This window comes from Mobula hypostoma, chromosome 20, assembly GCF_963921235.1.
Source record: "Mobula hypostoma chromosome 20, sMobHyp1.1, whole genome shotgun sequence".
In the NCBI taxonomy this organism is placed as follows: domain Eukaryota; kingdom Metazoa; phylum Chordata; class Chondrichthyes; order Myliobatiformes; family Myliobatidae; genus Mobula; species Mobula hypostoma.
The window spans coordinates 18,074,074-18,086,621 of record NC_086116.1 but is presented as its reverse complement, the minus strand read 5'-3'; the positions used below and the strand labels follow the sequence as shown (position 1 = coordinate 18,086,621).

At 40.7% G+C, this 12,548-nt stretch overlaps 1 protein-coding gene across 3 annotated transcripts in view; it reads left to right on the top strand.

Annotated features, from left to right (window-relative positions):
• The window catches only part of LOC134359353 (potassium voltage-gated channel subfamily A member 1-like), a 210,351-nt gene that overhangs the window by 154,084 nt on the left and 43,719 nt on the right, over positions 1–12,548 (top strand). The window contains exon 3 of one of the 3 annotated variants that reach the window (XM_063072478.1): positions 4,539–4,591. The exons of the other annotated variants lie outside the window; for them this stretch is intronic. The gene's annotated coding sequence lies outside the window, so the exon portion shown is untranslated. Of the gene's footprint in view, positions 1–4,538; positions 4,592–12,548 lie in introns of those variants that run through there. 3 annotated transcript variants of the gene reach the window in all.

The following is a 12,548-nucleotide window of genomic DNA, read 5'->3' as shown; positions in this document are numbered from 1 at the left end:
AAGCCAATGGTGTCACATGATGTTGAGCAGGTAGTGGTCTTCCACTGTTGACTACAACATCAATAGGTAGGTATGTACATTTAATGTCAGAGAAATGTATACAATATACATCTTGAAATTCTTTTTCTACACAAATATCCACAAAAACAGAGGAATGCCCCAAAGAATGAATGACAGTTAAACATTACAACCTCAAAGCCCCCCCCCCAGCTCCCTCCTCCCATACACAAGCAGCAGCAAGGCAATGACATCCCCGACCTGCAAAAAAATCATCGGCATCCCCCACTGAGCACTCAAGCGTGCAACAAAGCATCAATAAAGACATGGACTTGCAGTACCCCAAAGACTATTCATTCACCCAGTAATTCGACATACCACAGGCTCTCTCTCTCCCTCATAGGGGGAAAGGAGGTGCCCCCATTTCATATGTTGGAATCCCAGCTGGTTAAGGGGTAAAACCCATTGCTTTGTGTTAGATTGTAGAAATTTACCATACTTATATTTTTAATGCTTACTCGTTTTCTTTTTAAATTTTATTGTGGATTCTGCTTCTGGTACTATTCCTATAGGCTATCTCTTGCACCAACAATACTCTACTGAACTTTACCATCCTCAACTGTCCCTCAGATATTCCCTCACATTATTTGAGAAGTTAGCTGGTACTGTGTAGCTTGTTGGTACCAGGCAGTTCGCTGGTACTTTGCAGCTTGTTGGTACAAGGCAGAATGAGATCACAGAATATTCTGTGTCGTTCGATTGGAGCTCAAATCTACGTCTTTGTTCTATGCTCCTGATTTATAATCTTCTTTCTAAACTGACTGTGAACACTTTGTTCTTTCCACTTAATGAATTCAGCAGAACACCAAGTAAATTAATTGAGAGTGTGTTTCAGGGTTAGAATATGTCATCCAATCAGTTCAATATGTGAGCACTGGGCAGATTTTGGGTTGCGTCATTTTGAAGGAAAATGTTTTTGCAGCTTACACTGAATAGATGTTTTGTTAAAAGACAAGAGAGCAATTGCAGAGCAAATAATAAACACACTGAACAGCATTAGTTGTGACTGGATTAACATTTGAATACGAGAAGCTGTGATATCAGTGATATTAGCTACCAAACACCTGAATCTTGAGTAGGTTTGGGTTTAGATTGCTAATATTTAAAATATTCCACCTGACTTCAATCCCTTAAAATTCTGACTGACTGGATCATTCCAATAGTTTGACCGTTCAAGTTTATTCTTGCTCTTAAGTGCCCCCCCCAGTCACATTAGGAACTGGATATAGAATATTATTTTGCCATATTTGAAATATTGGGGCTGATCTTCCAGCTGGACTCAAGTCTGTCTGCTTTTTTCCCCCACAGACTTTCCAGAGTCTGGAGCTTCTTTCAGCTGGTAATTGCATCTTCTGCTATAATAATAGGAATTGGTTGTTGACTTCAGAAGGAGTAGCAGACCGCACGACCCAATTTACATCGGTGGTGCGCAAGTGGAACAGGTCAAAAGCTTTAAGTTCCTTGGGGTCAATATCACAAATGACCTGACTTGGTCCAACCAGGCAGAGTTCGCTGCCAAGGAGGCCCACCAGCGCCTTTACTTCCTGAGAAAACTAAAGAAATTTAGCCTGTCCCCTAAGACCCTCACTAATTTTTATAGATGCACTGTAGAAAGCATTCTTCTAGGGTGCATCACAACCTGGTATGGAAGTTGTCCTTTCCAAGACTGGAAGAAGCTGCAGAAGATCGCGAACACGGCCCAGCACATCACACAAACCAATCTTCCGTCCTTGGACTCACTTTACACCACACGCTGTCGGAGCAGTGCTGCCAGGATAATCAAGGATGCGACCCACCCAGCCAACAGACTTTTAGTTCCTCTTCCCTCCGGGAGAAGGCTCAGGAGCTTGAAGACTCGTACGGCCAGATTTGGGAACAGCTTCTTTCCAACTGTGATAAGACTGCTGAATGGATCCTGACCCGGATCTGGGCCGTGTCCTCCAAATATCCAGACCTGCCTCTTAGTTTTTTTGCACTACCTTACTTTGCATTTTTCTATTTTCTATTCATGATTTATAATTTAAATTTTTATATTTACTAATTTTTACCATTTTTAATATTTAATATTTGTAATCCAGGGAGCGGGAAGCGCAGAATCAAATATCGCTGTGATGATTGTACATTCTAGTATCAATTGTTTGGCAACAATAAAGTATAAAGTATAGAAAGTAAAGTAACAAAAAAAACATAGAAAGCTGGAAATACTCTGGAGGTCATACACACAACGTACTGGAGAAACTCAGCTGGACAGGCAGCATTCGGGGAGGTGGGGGATGAACAGTAGAGGTTTCAGGCTGAAACCTTTCATCAGGTCTAAAATGTCGACTGTTTATTTCCCTCCATAGATGGTGCCTGACCTGCTGATTCCTCCAGCATCTGTGTGTGTTACTCAAGATTATTGTGTCTGCTTAGCAAGCCACACTGCATTAGAATATAAACAGAGCTAACATGCGAGGTTGTAGACAAAGATGCTGCCCAACATGCTGAGTATTTCCAGAATTTTCTGTTTTTATTTTAGATCGCCAGCATCTTCCATCATCCTGGCCATACTCTCTTCTTGCTGCAGCTTTCAGGAAGGAGGTACGGTAGCCTCAGGTCCCACGCCACCAGGTTCAGGAATAGTTACTACTCTTCAAACATCAGGCTCCTGAACCAATGTGGATAACTTTACTCAGTTCAACTCTGAATTGATTGCACAATATATGGATTAACTTTCAAGGACTTCACAACTCATGTTCTCAATATTTATTTATTACTTTTTATATATTCTCAGTTTGTTTCCTTTTGCATATTAGTTGTTTGTCCTTATGTGTAGTGTTTCTTTGTATCTTTGTATCTTCTGTGAATGCCCACATGAAAATGGATCTCAGGGTAGTATATGATGACATATATGTACTTCGATAATAAATTTACTTTGAACTTTGAACCTGAACTTCTGCTGTAATACCTGTACAATCATTTACAATAGGGCTGTACAAACTTACTTCTCATCAAATACAATGGACAGCACAGACGTTGAATTTATTTCCCAGCTCTCAGCTGGGAACTCTACCTGCAGCCGTCCCATTGGAATGAATAGGAAGAAACAGAAGCAGGCAGAATTTAACGCATTTGTGATTAGGTTTTAGTTTTACAGTTAATCAATTGTTATAAATACCATCCTTATTATTGAAAATTTATAGATGTTTGAGAATTTTTTTAAAATTTCATGATTCTGGTTTATTTATTGATGTGATTATCATTATTTATGATTAAAAGACACACAAATACAGCCTTAAGATCAGTCTCAATGAGCAGGAACTTCTATCTTCAATGATACTTTGAAATCTGTCCAAAATTAAACTTCTGTTAACACCAGAGTAATTAACAGTTAATTTTGTCAGTAATTATTAAAATCATTGGAAAATATCCTTCACAAGAGATGAATTATTTGTTCACTTCTCACCCACCCCATCTTTCAATCATCACATATTCTATATAGTCTCAAGATGAATTGTCTTCTCCTCATTTTGATGAATACTAAAATTGACACTGCTCTGTGTTACAGGGGATTCAGTGAATTCAAAGGTGTAGATGGAGCTTAGCCAAGACCGAAAGCTAGATCCAAAAACTAATATCCTGTTCTCTACAACTACACAATCTTCAGCTCCTTCAAAATGTTTGTATTAAAAAACTTATTTAAAAAAAACTAAAAATAAAACCATTAACTTGCTCATACACAGGAACACAAGGAAGTTGGAGCAGGAGTGAACACCAGGCACCAGGCCTGCTCCACATTTAGTATGATTGTGTCAGAATTATACTGGCCCCAGCTCCTCTTCCATGCCAGTTTCCCATAACCCGCAATTCCTTGATCTTTCAAATATTTATCTATCTCCATCCAGGGCTGGATTAACCTAGTAGCAAAAGTAGCATGTGCGACAGACCCCACATTTTCGAGGGCCCCACACTGAATGCTTGCAAGCTGCAGTCTGGTGAAATCGGCATCTCACCGTATTCTCACAACGATCTGGCAACCCTGTTTTCACGTCAAGGGAGCTGCATGCTGCATGGTATGTGTGTGCAGGCATACACTGGCTCCTTGCTGTGTCGTGGTGACCTCTGTGCCATCTCCCACGCTCCCAAGCCGCTGCAGCGTGCGCTGTTCCGCCGCTGACTTTGACTGTGCGCTATGTTTTGCAGTCTGGACCAGCTGAAAGATTTGTGAAGTTTTTGGTTATGGAAGGTCATAGTGCTGAACAGCTCGCTCAAAGTTTACTTGACTTTTTAAAGGAAAATGACATTGATATAAAAGATTGCCGTGGTCAAAGTTAAGACAATGCCAGCAATACGAGTGGCAAGTATAGTGGCTTACAAGCACAAATTAAAGAGCTAAATGAGTTTGCAGATTACATTCCATGTTTTGCGCATTCTCTAAATTTGGTTGGAAAATGTGCTGCTGAATGTTGTCAAGAAGCATTAATTTTTTTTTCAATCTGTAGAAAGCCTGTACACATTTTTTTCTGCTTCTGCTTATCGGTGGGATCTCCTTTCTGCTGCATAATCTGATGGTGGTGCTCATTTGCCCATTGTGAAAAGAATGTCAGATACCAGGTGGTCAGCTCGTGCAGATGCAACAAAAGTACTTTTACACAGCTTTTCTGCAATAAAAGCAGTCTTGGATGACATTTCAAATAACAATGATCAGAAGGCAGAGTGTCGACAACAGGTTCATGGACTACTTTCAACCACGATGAAGTTGGAAACAGGAATAATGGTCATACTGTGGGATCAAGTATTTCAGCATTTTCAAATGACCAGTGCTTCTTTGCAATCTTCTGGCCAGGACTTGAACACAGCCTTTGCACTCTACGAATCCTTGCATGGATATACTCAAGTTATGCGGTCTACTTTTTCAGACATTGATCAAAAGGCCAAGGATCTGACTAAGTGTGAAGATTATCAACAGCAAACTCGAAGAAAACGCAAGCAAAATCACGTGTATGATGACTTCAGTGGTTCCAGCCCTCTTGATCCACTTGTTGAATCTCAAACGCCTTCTCAGAAGTTTAAAAGCCAAACATTTCTTGCCATTATTGACAGCTTGCTTTCTGCCCTGTCAAAAAGGCAGAAAGCTTATCTAAAGGTGAATGGTGTTTTTGGATTCCTTCATCGGTTACAGTCGTTTACATCTGAAGAGATTGTAAAGAGGTCATCAAATGTTATTAATTCATATCTGGAAGATCTGGAAGGAAGTCTTGATGAAGAATTTGTGCAGTTTACTGAACTGTTGAAAACTGATCTTGCTTCTCATATTGGCGCCAAACAAGACCTTGTAGAGTTACAGTTGTACTGTTTGATAACTGACAATTCATGTTTTCCAAATGTAGAAAATGCCTTGCACATCTATTTGTCACTCATGGTTACCAACTGCAGTGGAGAATACTCATTTTCAAAACTGAAAAGGATTAAAAATGAACTAAAGAGCACCATGGGTCAAAACAGATTGAACAATCTCACTCTAATGAGCATTGAATGTGAAGTAGACATTCCCAGTATCATCAACAAATTTGCTCATGCTAAATCTAGAAAATGTGACTTTTAAATTGTAGTTTTGTTATTTTTGACATTTGAAATTGATACCTACATGTAAGTAATACTATTACTGAAGTGTCAGGCATTTGTCGTATTATCTGGCTGTATAGCAAATGAAAAAATTGAATTACTTTACTATGCAAGTAAATAATTTATGTTTTAATACTTATGTGCATTTTTAAAATTTAGGGCCCCTTTATAACATATGCTACAGGCCCCACACTAGCTTAATCTGGCCTTGTCTCCATCTTAAACATATGCAACGATCTGGCCACACTGCCCTCTGGGGTAGAGTAACAGGGTTTCAATGACTGGGAGAAAAAAAGAATTCTAAGCACCACAGTTTTAAATGACCAGTCCCTTTATTTTGTTATGATGCCCCCTTGTTTGTGACTCTCCCAATAGTGGAAACATCTCAGCATCCTTCTTTTCAAGACCCCTGTTCAAATAAGGTTCACCGCTCAACCTTCTGAACAACAAAGAATACACACCCAATGCCAGGCGTTACTGACTGTGTGGCAACAACCAATCTGCTGGAGGAACTCAGCAGCCCGAGCAGTGTCTGCGGGGGAGAGCAGCTGTCAAGGTATAGAGTGGGAACTCTGCAGCAAGACTGAGTGGAGAGGGGGAGCAGTGAGACAAGGGTCAGGGCCAGTTAGCAGTCTAATGGGGTGAATGATGAAGGGCAGATTGAGACAGGTGGGGGAGAGGAGTGGAATTAGGAGACGGACGCAGGTGGATGAATGATGGAGGCACACAAAAAAGACAGGAAATAATCAGTGTTTGTTAATTTTAATGAGAACGGCCACTGATAAATCTGACTAATGCCCACATTCTGAAGAGGAGAGGATAGTATACTTGTCTGAGCCCTGAACTTCAGTGGTGCAGCTCCTTGTACTCTGGTGGATTTACGGACTGTGGGTGAGTGAAAGTATCATCCGTGCACTCCATGCCATTTAACCGCAGCTACCCTTATGTACAATATGAATAAATTAAAGTATAATTTTGCAATTCAGAAGTCTCAGATTGAAAATTCAAATGTTAAGTGTGAAGCACATCCAATCCCATGCCCTATTTGGGTTTTGTCAAATGTCAATTAAGTGACTTTTTGTGAAACAAATTACAGAATACTGAAAACAAAGATGTTTTATTTATGTAGCCTGCCAACACAATGTGAGGGTGCTGGCACGGGGCACGGCTTCCTGATCGTGTTTCATGATTACAATTGAAATGCTTTCGGGTAGCTCAAGCCAGAGTGGTGTATTCTTTCACTAGAGTGCCATCCAGTGGACATTTTGGGAAATTGCAGTTAAAATTAAAGGCATTGAAATCAAACCATGGTTGACAGCCATTCGCTTGGTTCAGTTGAAAATTTTCAGTGTTGTATTAGCAGAGGCCATTTAATATAAACATTTCTGCTTATATAGCCAGGAAAGTAATTTTAGACGTCATAATAATCATTTGTGTGCAAGTATCTCAATGAAATTTCAAATGCTGCTCTGAGACATGGTCTCACTGTTAATTAAATAATACTCTGCATCCAATATAAGATTGGTATTTAAATAAAAAATTTGGATGTAAATGGATTGTGTCAACTAAATTAATTCAGATATGTCTTGAGATATGAACAGAGATTTAATTAAATAATGCCAATCCCATCCAGAGACAGAATCTGAGCTTTAATTAATGTATTAGATATAGCTCAGATGGAGCATTCCTCTTTCTGCATACAAAGGTTCAAGATTGTTTAATTTAAGATTGTTTAATGTCATTTCTTGTTTATAAGTGTACAGAAAATTAACTAACTATATGTCTTTGAAACATTTGAGGAAACCAGAGCACCTGGTTACCAAGAGAACATACAGATTCCGTACAGAATGCTGCTGTAAATTCCAAAGTTCAAAGTAAATCTATTATCAAAGTACAGGAGTATATGTCACCCTGACATTCACTTTCTTGCGGGCACACTCAATAAATCCATAATAGAATAATAACTGTAATAGAATCAATAAAAGACTGCGCAACACACACAACATGCTGGAGGAACTCAGCAGGCCAGGCGGCATCTATGGAAAAGAGTACGGTTGACTTTTCGGGTCAAAATCCTTTGGCAGGACAATGAAAGATCGCACCAACTTGGGCATTCAGCCAGTGTGCAAAAGACAACAAACTGTGCAAATACAAAACAAAAGAAGTAGTAATAATTAAATAAATAAGCAATAAATATCAAGAACATGAGATGCAGAGTCCTTGAAAGTGAGTCAATAGTTTGTGGGGAAAGTGAGGTTGAGTGAAGCTTTGTGGTAACTGCTAAGCTGCCATGCCATACTTAAACAGAATTGTACAGTTTTACATTATTAAATTAGGCTAAACAAAAGTTGACTTGTGATAAATAAACATTTCTTAATTTCATGGTGTGTTGAACTGTATCTGTTATCTATTTCCTTAATTCTGAGTCTGCAGAAGTTCCTTTGGTTTATCATGCTCACCACCCTAATATCCCAGTAAACTTACACCTTGGATATAGTTTCCTTCCTTTTTCATTTTCCTCTTTTGACTTTTTCAACATCCCTTTTCCCATTCTATGTATAACCACAGCCTCTATCATTCCCTCCTTTTCTCTTTCTTCTTCTCTCACCTCACCCTCTCTCCTTCATTTTCTCCTGCTGTCAATCTTCACTCTTCCTCTCCTGTCTCTCCACATCTCTCCTGTCTCCCTCCTTTTCCCTACTCCTCACTCTTCTTCCACCCTTCTTCTGTCCCAAATTACAGTAGTGCACGGTAATTAAATGTCAGTTTGACACCCAGCTAAGGCATGATTTGAACCACCCAACTTCCAAGGACTCCCACATAACAGTAATGTGCTCCTGATGCTAAAATAAAGTTGCTGTGGACAAGATCTACATGGAGTGAGCTTCGACCTATGATATTACTGTGTGCAGACCCAGCTACAGGTGATGGCCTGCCCCCGAAGGCTCCCAGTTATGGATATTGGATCATAGAGGCAGGAATGACCAAGTCTGAATACTGCCCGGTGCCCTGTTCAGACACTGATGCCACATTCTTTTCCTCTCATTCATGGTCAAGTTTTTCTGCACAGCAAAGCCAGGGAGCATGAAGCACATGGTGTAACAGTGGTGCAACTGATAAAATTGCTGCCTCACAGCTCTGGTGACTTATGTGTTTTCTGGGTGGAGTTTGTATGTTCTCCCCCGCCTGCATGGGATTCCTCCGGGAGCTCCAGTTTCCTTTCGCTTCCCAGAGGCATGTGGATTGATAGGTTAATTGGCCACTGTAAATTCCTCTGTGTGTAAGTAAAACTTGGATGGGGTGGGAGTTGATGGAAATGTGGGGAGCATGAAATAGTTGGGGTAATATCAGTTCTAAAATAGGTGCTTGTGATAGTCAGCATAGAGTTAGTTGATCCAGGGACCTGTGTCTGTGCTAAATTTCTCTCTGAAATCACTGTGATGCTGGAGACTTTGTGGCTTAATTGGACTGTATGCTGAAAGGTTGGGCTTTTGAATTATCACCTAAGGGTGCTGCCCTCATAATGGTGGGATGAGCTTCATCTGTAGGGTCCCCATACTTACTATGACTGCTCCAATGGTGTCTTTTGGCAGATTAGGGAGTGGATCAGTGCTAAAAGATAACTAAATATATTCTGATTGGGTGTAAAATAGTTATGACAAAGGCAGAGTGTGTGAAGAGTAAATTTGAAGGAGAAGTAAGATCTTGTAAAAGACTGTTATTGATCTAGTTCCACATAAAACATTGAGGGCTGTTGTTACCTTATGGCCATTGGCAGTCTGGCCCCTTTTGTTGATGTGAGGAGCTCTATGTGAGTAGATGACACAGCTCCATAACTGTAATTCCTACCCTTGTGCTTTTACTCCCAGTAAACTGCTGCTCCAGGAGACAGTAATCTTCATCCAAAGTTAGGGTTATGTTCTTGGGTTCATTCAAGTGTGAATTCAGTACAGTGGTTGTTGTTTCCAGCTCATAGCTTGCATAATCATCAGTCCATTCACATTACTTGAGACGTAGTTCAGATGCATTACTCTGGGCACTGGTATTGAAAACACAAGACCACAAGAGATAGGAGCAGAAATAGGCCATTTGGCTCATCAACTCTGCTCCACTATTCAATCATGGATGATCCTTTTCTCCTCCTCAGCCCCACTCCTTGGCCTTCTCCCCATAACCTTTGATGACATGTCCTATCAAGAACCTATTGATCTCTGCCTCCACAGCTGCCTGTGATAACAAATTCCTCAAGTTCACCACCCTCTGGCTAAAGAAATTTCTCTGCATCTGTTTTAAACAGATACCCGTCTATCCTGAGGATGTGCCCTTTTGTCCGAAACTCCCTCACCATGGAAAAATCCTGTCTACATCTACTCTTTCTAGGCTTTTCGACATTCAAAACATTTCAATGAGATCCCCCCCCCCCATCCTTCTAAATTCCAGCGAGTACAGACCCAGAGCCATCAAAAGTTCCTCGTATGATCACCCTTTCAGTCCCAGAATCATCCTTCTGAACCCTCTCCAATGCAAGCACCTTTTCCTCAGATGAGGAGCCCAAAACTGTTCAAAATATTCAAGGTGAGGCCTCACTAGTGCCTTATAAAGCCTCAGTATCACATCCCTGCTCTTGTATTCTAGACCTCTTGAAATGAATGCTAACATTACATTGGCCTTCCTCACCACCAACTCCATCTGCAAGTTAACCTTTAGGATGTTCTGCACAAGGACTGCCAAGTCTCTTTGCATCTCAGATTTTCTCCCCATTTAGAAAATAGTCTGCACATTTATTTCTACCAAAGTGCATGACCATGCATTTTCCAACATTGTATTTCATATGCCACTTTCTTGCCCACTCTTCTAATCTGTGCAAGTCCTTCTGCATCCTACCTGTTTCCTCAATACTACCTGCTCCTCCACCAATCCTTGTATCATCTGCAAACTTGACAACAAAGCCATCTATTCCATTATCTAAATCATTGATATACAGCACAAAAAGCAGTCCCAGCACCAACTCCTGTGGAACACCACTAATCACTGGCAGCCAACCAGAAAAGGATCCTTTTGTTCCCACTCATTGCTTCCTACTAATCAGCCAATGCTCTAACTATGCTAGTAACTTTCCTAAAATCCCATGAGCTCTTAATTTGGTAAGCAGCCTCATCTGTGACACCTTGTCAAAGGCCATCTGAAAGTACAAATATGCAACATCCACTACAACCCCTTTATCTCTCCTACTTGTAATCTCCTCAAAGAATTCCAACAGGTTCGTCGGGTAGGATTTTCCCTGAAGGGAACTATGCTGACTTTGTCCTGTGTCACCAAGTACTCCATAACCTCATCCTTAACAATTGATTCCAACATCCTCCCAACCACTCTTAGTCAGGCTAACTGGTCTATAATTTCCTTCTACTGCCTCCCTCCTTTCTTAAAAGGTGGAGTGACATTGGTATAGTTCCAGAGGACTGGGAAATTGCAAGAGTCCAAAGCTTCTTGAAAGATCAATACTAATGCCTCCAGAATCTCCATCGCTACCTCTTTTAGGGTGCAGGTAATCTGGTCTGGGTGACTTAGGTACCTTTAGGTCTTTCAGCTTTTTGAGCACCTTCTGCCTTGTAATAATAACTGCACTCATTTCTCTTTCCTCACACCCGTTAACACCTGGTACACTGCTAGTGTCTCTCATTGCCCTCTATTATTATTTCTCCAGCCTCATTTCTAGCCATCCTATATCTGTTCTCATCTTCTTTTTAAATCTACTTGAAAAAGCTTTTTATATCCACATTGATATTGTTTGCTGGCTTGCTGTCATATTTCATCTTCTCCCTCCTAATGATTCTTTTAGTTGCTTTCTGTAGGTTTTTAAAAGCTCCCCAATCCTCTTTCTTCCCACTAATTTTTGCTTTGTTGTATGCCCTCTTTTGCTTTTACATTAGGTTTGACTTCCCTTTTCAGCCACAGTTGTACTATTTTGCCATTTGAGCATTTTTTTTGGAATACATCTATCCTGCACCTTCCTCGTTCTTCCCAGAAACTTAAGCCATTGCTGCTCTGTCATCATCCCTGCCAGCATCTTCTTCCCATTTACTTCGGCCAACTCCACTCCAATACCACTGTAATTTCTTTTACTCCACTGAAATACTGTTACATTCTCTGTCAAATTTCAAGTTGAACTCAGTTATGTTGTGATCACTGTCTCTTAAGGCTGCCTTTGCCTTAAGCTCCCTAATCTCCTCTGGTTCATTACATAACACCCAAACTGTATAGCTGATCCCCAAGTAGGCTCAACGACAAACAGCTCTAAAAAGCTTCTCCTTCCCACCCTCCCCCCACCTTCTTTTTGGAGCCTCTGCCCCTTCCCTCTTCAGTCCTGACAAAGGGTTCCAGCCCAAAACGTTGACTGATCGTTTCCACGGATGCTGCCCGACCTGCTGAGTTCCTCCAGCATGTTGAGTGTTGCTTTGACCCCAGCATTTGGAGAGTATTTTGTGTTTACGAGCTCTAAAAAGCCATCTCCTAGGCATTCAAGAAATTCACTCTCTTAGGATCCATTACCAACCTGATTTTCCCAATCTATCTGCATGTTAAAATCTCCCATGACTATCATAACATTGCCTTTTTGACACTCTCTATTTCCTGTTATAATTTGTAGTCTACATCCCAGCTACCATTTGGAAGTCTGTATATAACTGCCATCAGGGTTCTTTTACCCTTGCAGTTTCTTAGCTCAACCCACAAGGATCTAACATCTTCAAATCCTATGTCACACCTTTCAAATGATTTAATGGCATTCTTTACCAGCAGAGCCACAGCACCCCCCTCTGCCTGCCTTCCTATGCCTCCAATACAATGTGTAGTTGGGATATTCAACTCCCAACTACAACCATCCTTCA